Raw genomic sequence first — 7,679 nt, 5'->3', positions numbered from 1 at the left:
TATTGTGAACTGTGGGCATCCAGTCAGTTCTCAGCTCAGCTGAGATCATGGAGTAGTCATGTGATGTCAGCCAAGTACACATTTGCTGTGCCAAGGAAATTTTTGACAAGTTAAAGCCTTTTTGAGGTTTGAGAAGAGAAGTTACTCGAAGCAAAATTACACAGTTGTGCAACAGAGGTTATTTCATAAGCTTATGCAAGTTTCTACCATGGGACCAATATTTTAAAAGATCAGAAAACACATTTTTCTGAATTTGCAATCAAGAGTATTATTAGGGAGTTTGTCCCACTTTGCTGCAGTTACAGCCTCTACTCTTTTGAGAAGGCTTTACACTAGATGTCGGACTATTACAGTGATGATTTGAATGCATTCAGCCATAAGAGCATTAGTGAGGTCAGACACTGACATTGGATGATCAGTTCTATATCACAAACGCCAAGCCATCTCATCCCAAAGGTGTTGGATTGAGCTACATCACTCCAGAGAACACAGCTGCACTCCTCCATAGCCCAGTGCAGGGGGGGCTTTATACCCCTATACCCCTCCAATGCTTAGCATTGTGCATGGTGATCTATCCATCGATCTGTCTGTCCATTCTTATTGTAATACATTGCTGTGTCTATCTTAATGTGAACTACTGCCAAGAGAGATTCCTTGTGAGTGATATCTTTCCCAGTAAATCCAATTGTGGTCACATAATGCATGTTGTGGATGGTGTGTTACTGATAGCGCCCACTAGGCGTCGCTGTAAATCCTCATCTCTACACGCACATAAAAGCTCGGATCCCGCAGCTCTGCCTACGTGGCAGAGCCGGACGCCGTTCCCAGCTGATTTTTTTCTTTTTCTTTTTTCGTTTTGTCGTTTGGTGTCGCTAGAGTCTGACAAGCGGAACTGGCTTCGTAAATTTGTTTATTTTACACACCGTATTTACCTATTAATAAGACTGTTTGTGTCTCTGTGGAGGATTGGGAGTCGTCGGTGGACTTTTGTGTGCACAGGGCATAATCTTGTCAAAAGTTACCTTTTTCAGGGGGCACCCGGATTTGAACCGGGGACCTCTTGATCTGCAGTCAAATGCTCTACCACTGAGCTATACCCCCTTGTTACAAATCTCATCCAATACAATATCCACATAGTAATTATATGTTATTATGGTTCTCTCATTGATTAAATTCACCTGGAGTCTCTGACAAGCTTGTGAGACTTAAAAAGGTGCTTTCTTTCTGCTAAACACGCATGTTTAACGTTTAACCTTCACTTAAGACTTATTATCCAGCAACTGCTATGAATTATTTAATGACTACTATGAAGCTAATATGCAAGTCAGTGAACAGGAGCTGAATTGGGGTTTAGGAAGTGCACAGCCTATACGGCCTTTTACTGAAGTAGGCTACAAATGAGTGGCAGGAAAACAACTTTTTACTTTTCAGTTTTACAAGATGGAATATAACAGAATAAAGACAAAAACACGACCAACAAGAAGCAACATCCTTTGTGTGATTATGTGAATTTCAAGCTGTGTGTTAGACGTTTGCCATACTCTGCTGGGAAAAAAACGAGAGAGCAGAACTCTGTAGAACATAGTGTGCATGATTTTTACACATTATTGTGGAGCACATAGTATCTACACACTTTAAAATAATGGATTTTCAAGGGTTCTTTAGTAAGGAAAATGCTTCTATATAGAACCACTAACACTCGAAAAACCCTTCTATGATTTAAGGGTTCTTTGTGGAATGAAGGGGTTCTTCAGATTGATGGAGAATGTACTGTGTACTTTTTGAAAAGAGTGCTGTATAGCACTAAAAAGGGTTCTTCTGTTGTGATGATATCAAGCTTGTAACTGTAGAAGACAGTGCTATATAGAACTATAGAACAAAAAGGTTGTACGTAAAACCATATACAGCACATTCATCATCAATCTGAAGAGCCCTTTCATGATGCAAAGAACGCTTTAATTATGCAAAGGGTTCTTTGAGTATTCATGGTTGTATATAGAGCCATTTCCTTTGCTAAAGAACCCTTGAAGAACCATCATTTTTAAGAGTCTACAGAATACAGTATGCATAGTTACACAGCGTGTAGTTTGCTCCTGTAGTGCTTTATTAATTCACCGTTACTAATGAACTCTGAACTAATCAGAATTATGCTGGAAATGCTTAGAAAGCATTAAGTTATGCAACATAAGTAGTATGTGACACACTGATATATTTAGTAAGCACTATACATTTGTAGTACGTAGTAAACCACAGAAAGTCACCTTGTGGCTTAGAGTATGAGTGTAAACTACCTTGTGGCAGAAACAAAAGACTGAAAGAGGCAGCTGGTGGTATGAACGGGAGTCTCTCACACTGTTCTGAAAAACTAGACATTCACAGAGCTGTAAAAGCTCACTTGTACGCTGGAAAGGCAACAGTCCTAAACTCAGGATTGGGCATGGTTTCCACTGCATTGTTAAAAAATAGACGTTTTATTCATTGTTGCATCACTTATCCCGACGTAGAGGAAGTGAGTCAAAGGCTTCTTCTTTCTTTAGAGTGGAATTTCACACAAGTTTTCCAGTGCTTTCTGTTCTCCATGTTTGTGTAAGTTCAGTGTGCTGTTTAATCAGATTCTGTATGCAAAAGGTAAGAGTCACAGGAGACAAGCACAGATGTCAAAAATCCTGTAGCCTTATCAGCGCTACTCATTAAGCATGACTTCTAGTTACTAAAAGTAACTCAAAATGAAAGGCTTTAGATGTGAGCTCTTGACTGCATTTACACATCAGACATCTTTGGCACTACTACACTGTCTGAAAAAATTTGCTGTTCAGGTACCAACACTGTAAATGTACCCTCGGAGGTACAGCATAATCCTTAACCCCTTAAAATCCCAGACTTATTACATACTGAAGCTAATTTGTCAGTAACTGCAGGGACTTCAATGCAAACTGGCTAAGCAATTCTTAGATTATAGAAGAGTTAAATAAAACTGTGGGCCCGCTGGTGGGCCCTGGCCATTTAAGGGCTTCAGTTCCAAACTGTGTACCTTAAATGAGTTTTAAAAGTACATGACATTCACTTTCCTGGGGAAAGACATGTACTTGTACCTTTTCATAATATTCATGTCTTTTTCTAGTTGAAAATTTAAACAGAAAGCCTGGAGTGCAGGCTGGATGGAGCAATGCACCTTATGTAACTGTTAAAAAACTGTAAAAGTAACTGCACCAGAACATGGCACAGCTATATTCCCTGACTAAAGGTACTGAAGACATACTCTTTAGGGGCTCCATCCCACTGAGTGTCTCTGAGAGTGTAGCAGACATCTTCTGTAGTGGGCTGTATGTGGCCCCTGGATGGCTCTGCATTCAGATATGGCCTGTCTGATCCAACTTACAGCATGTAAAGCAGCTTCAATTGATGATTAAAACAATAAATGCTGTTTATTGAAGATTCCAACTCATTATTATTATTATTCAAATCTGGCCATTATTCATGGACAATAATAGCTCATTCATCGCTTTTCGTGTCTTACTGATCACTCCCACCAGATGTCGCTGTAATCGCGCTTTTCCACAGACATACTTAAGCCTGGCGTATCTTTAGTAGGTGTCTGTTTTTTTTGCATTGTTTTTTTTTTTTTTTAAACAAAATCCTCAGAGTTGCTCACGATAAATGAACAATTATTTAAATATTTGATTTCAAACAAACAGAAGAAAATCGGGAGTTATGATAATCTCAACCTAGCAACATGCCGTATTTGGAAAGGCTCATTCGTGAGCTAACTTTACATCGTAATTGAACTTGTGTGTTGTCGAGACTGCCATTGGCAGTTCCGTTTATCAGTCCAGAAGTCTTATACATACAGAGAGAGGCCAAATGGTCAAGTGCATTCACAGTACTTCTTTAGTTCCCAATAGAACTAAACAGTAGTTCTTCATCAGTCCTTACAGCAACCAAATCTGACAGGCGTATTCTGACACTACTCTTGTGTTTATAGGTTGGTAGACTGACTATGTTTAGCACTGTCCAAAATCATTAGTCTCCCTTGGCTTTCTTAGCGGGTAATTGTTTAGCACAGGGCAGAATTTAAACTGTATTAATTCATAGTTTCATGTAGGCTACATATAAATACAGCAGCATGTACAACACAGGTAGGTACATCAGCGAGGACCTGACATGGGCAGTGCACACCTCACAGGTGGTGAAGAAGGCCCACCAGCGCCTCTACTTCCTCAGAAGGCTGAGGAGGTTTGGCCTGAACCCCAGCATCCTTAAGACCTTCTACACCTGCACTGTGGAAAGCATCCTGACGGGCAGCATCACCACCTGGTACGGGAACTGTACTGTTCGTGAGAGGAAATCTCTGCAGAGGGTGGTGCGGACAGCACAGTCCATCACCGGGGTTCAGCTCCCTAACCTATTGGATTTATACACCAGTCGCTGCCTGAGGAAATCCAGAAGGATTATGAAGGACCCCTCCCATCCTAGTCACTGTCTGTTCTCTCAGCTGCCGAGTGGTAGGAGGCTCAGAAGCTTAAAAGCCAGAACCAGTCGGCTCAAAGACAGCTTCTTCCTCCATGCAACCAGGCTATTGAACAGCCAGTAATCACTGCTCTGCCCAGCCCAACCCTTCCCATTACATGTACGTGCACCCACTGTACTCCCGCACTTTACTTGCATAGCTGGACTTTGAATACCTATCCAAAGACAATACTCTCCCCCTGCGCTTCCACTTAACTTCCTGTACCTTGCACTTTACTAAATACTCTGCCACCTACTGTACCATCTTCTACCTCCACACCTAGTGTGATTATTTGCACATCTACATAGCATTGTAATATCCATTACTATATATAGTATATAGTTGATTACACTCACTCTACATTCCCAGTGCAATATTATATGTCTCGGTGCAATATTATTATTTTTAAGTTATTGTGTAAGATTATATGTATATATTTTAGTTAAACTGGTTTTATCTATTCTTCTATCCTATCTATAGTTTTGTTTATCTATGTGTAAATACTGTTCTCTGCACAATTTGTGGAACTCGCACTCAAGTTTTTCACTCACCTGTGTCCCTGTACTCTTGTGATGTGACAATAAATCTGATTTGATTTGATTTGATTTGATTTGTTTTCCCAAATCCATGTGTGCATTGAGCTTCAGTGTAAGGTTAGGAAAAATTATGGTATTTATTATGAATCATGATACGTTTTATTGAACGTTATGTCACAGCATGCTTTTCTGGGCAAGTCTTAGATTTTGTCAGTACTTAAAGAACACTGACCAACTGCATGCTTCATTATAATGAGAGCATAGTTAGTCCTGTTTAATTAAATTTAGTGCCGTGCAATAAAAATCATTGCACTCATTGTTTTGATTGTGTTTGTTTTTTTTTTTTTTAATGTGGCACTGCTGTTTCTTTTTGTCTGTTCCAGCGTACCAAACCTCAACGTCTTTAAGTATCGTGATACACTATCAGCCACCCCTACTTCAGCATAATCCCAGTTTAGGATAATTAAGCCATCTTTCCACTTTGAGTTTGGCTAATCTATGCAGGGTGTTTAGCTGACAGTTTACAAATTATTTTTGAGTCTGGAATTTCTGAGGCTTCCGAGATGCACAAGGATAAGGCAGCAAGTCATTAGAAGAGTGAAAAAGAAAAAAAATGCCCAGTACAGTAAAACATGTATTATAATTAGTAAACAAATTATTTTTTATCAGACAGTTTTTTATTTCAAAAAGAAACAAGTAGTCATCATCACAAGGACACAAAAACGTGCATGTTACACGTCATATATATGCAGTACTGCAGATGTGAAGTCATCAAAGGGAGTGAACAAACTGTAGCTTTGACAGTGTTTACCACATTCTTCTCATTCTCTTTCTCATACACACACATACACACACGTTTAAACTCAGGGATGACCCCACAGCACACTACACAAGAAAGTCCCAGACGTCATTGTCATTCGCTTCAAAAAGAGAGGAAGGGCAGAATCCTTCAGCAGCAGGACGGTGTGTGGGAGGTTGAGGAGGGAAGGGGAGCTGGATGGGGGAGAATGTTCTGAGCTGCCATGTTTCAGAAAGACGTTCTGCCATTTCCAGCTACCCTCTCCATCGGAGGGCGCGACCTTGTCATCCAAGTTTCCTCCTGAAGAAACAAGAAACACACCCCCAACATCAGGCCTCATCATTAAACTCTTAGAGACTTAGAAGATTCAGTGGCTCTACATTTATTTCAACAACAAATGCAGTCGTCTTGGAAGACATTAAAGGGCAAACGGAATGTTATAACGCAGTGCCAAATAATCTCAAAATCATATGGATTTCCCATGAACTGTTTCAGAGGCAGCCTATATACATGCATCACAGACAGTATAATCAGCCCTTACATGTTTCCCCAGGTTGCTGCATAAAACTGTAAATCACTGTGAAGTATAAGGCTTGAACACAGAATGTATTGTAGAAAACCTTTACCATTAATTACACTGGGCTACAGCTACCAATTAGAAGCCTTTCAAGCTCTTGAGTCCACCCACAAATGGGGAGGGCACACAGTGAGGGGTTAATTAGAGCCTCATTCAGACTGTCCCAGGTAGTCTCTCTCCACTGAGCCACGTCGTTGCCATTGTTAATAATCAAACTATATCTGACCACTCTGCTGATTATCCTACATCCGTACCGCCTACCTTTGCCTCGGAGCCGTTAGCTGTGCAGCCCCACCGTGCTTCATTGCTGCTGCTGCTCGGCCTTCGCCGACCATCACAGCATGTAGATGATGTAGGAGAGGAAAACTAGGCCAATGATGGCGAAGAACATCAGCACCAGGATGTCCAACATGGTGAGCGGGGAGGAAAACGGACTCCTTCGTGACGAGCCTACCGGAGAGGAAACGGCATTTCCGCCGCAGCCCCCACCACAGCGAGCGAGCGAGAGAGAGAGAGAGAGCGAGAGAGAGAGAGAGAGAGAGCGAGAGCGAGAGAGAGAGAGAAAACGAAACCCCTCCCCCTCATGCGCGCTCCCCGGTTCTAGAACGCTCCAACGGCGAAAAAACCTGCTGAGGATAAGAATGGCGAATGGCGGGGAGCACGAGCGTTAAAAAGCGAATTTTTAACGTGTCAAATGTGAACACAGTAGAAATAAATTCAGCATGTAAGAATTTACTTCTCACTAGGAATGTATGTTTTTTTCCCCAGTTCATTTTCATGCGAGGAAAATGTTTACTAGATTAAATTAAGTTTTAACACGTGGCAACTAAGTGAAAATAAAATAGTGACAAACTAAAATTTTAATTATTATATATTATACTATATGTCTGAACTGATTTCGTACTACTACGAATTGAATTTTTACACACTGCAATTTCATTTTGCTACAAAGAATTATAATATATAGTCCTTTTTAAAAATCTTTCAATTTCATTTAAATCAATTCAAACATTAATTCAAATTTCAGCATATTTTTTATGTGTAAAACCTGAAAAAACACTAAATTATGAATGGTAGTAAAATGTGTCCTATTAAAAAGTACTGTGAAAAGACAAATTCTTGTTAGTTAGAACTTAATTCCTTTACACTCAAACAGGCCCATCATTTAAATTTCAAGTTTTTACCACTACTCATAAAATCTTTACTTGTTCGAACTGAAATAAATTTTGTGCCATATCTATTTAAGCACTAATTAAGCAG

At 40.2% G+C, this 7,679-nt stretch overlaps 1 long non-coding RNA gene and 1 other non-coding gene across 2 annotated transcripts; both read right to left on the bottom strand.

Annotated features, from left to right (window-relative positions):
* Window positions 1-1,029: 1,029 nt before the first annotated feature.
* trnac-gca lies at window positions 1,030-1,101 on the bottom strand. The gene has a single exon. It is a non-coding gene; the product is annotated as a tRNA-Cys (tRNA).
* Window positions 1,102-5,698: 4,597 nt separating this feature from the next.
* On the bottom strand, window positions 5,699-7,079 carry LOC118821343. Its single transcript, XR_005008331.1, has 2 exons — window positions 6,681-7,079; window positions 5,699-6,142 (listed from the first exon to the last, which is right to left on the bottom strand). It is a non-coding gene; the product is annotated as an uncharacterized LOC118821343 (long non-coding RNA).
* Window positions 7,080-7,679: the final 600 nt, after the last annotated feature.

This window comes from Colossoma macropomum, unplaced genomic scaffold (genome assembly GCF_904425465.1).
Source record: "Colossoma macropomum unplaced genomic scaffold, Colossoma_macropomum, whole genome shotgun sequence".
NCBI classification, from domain to species: Eukaryota; Metazoa; Chordata; class Actinopteri; order Characiformes; family Serrasalmidae; genus Colossoma; species Colossoma macropomum.
The sequence above is the reverse complement of the archived record's forward strand: the minus strand, read 5'-3'. Positions and strand labels throughout refer to the sequence as shown.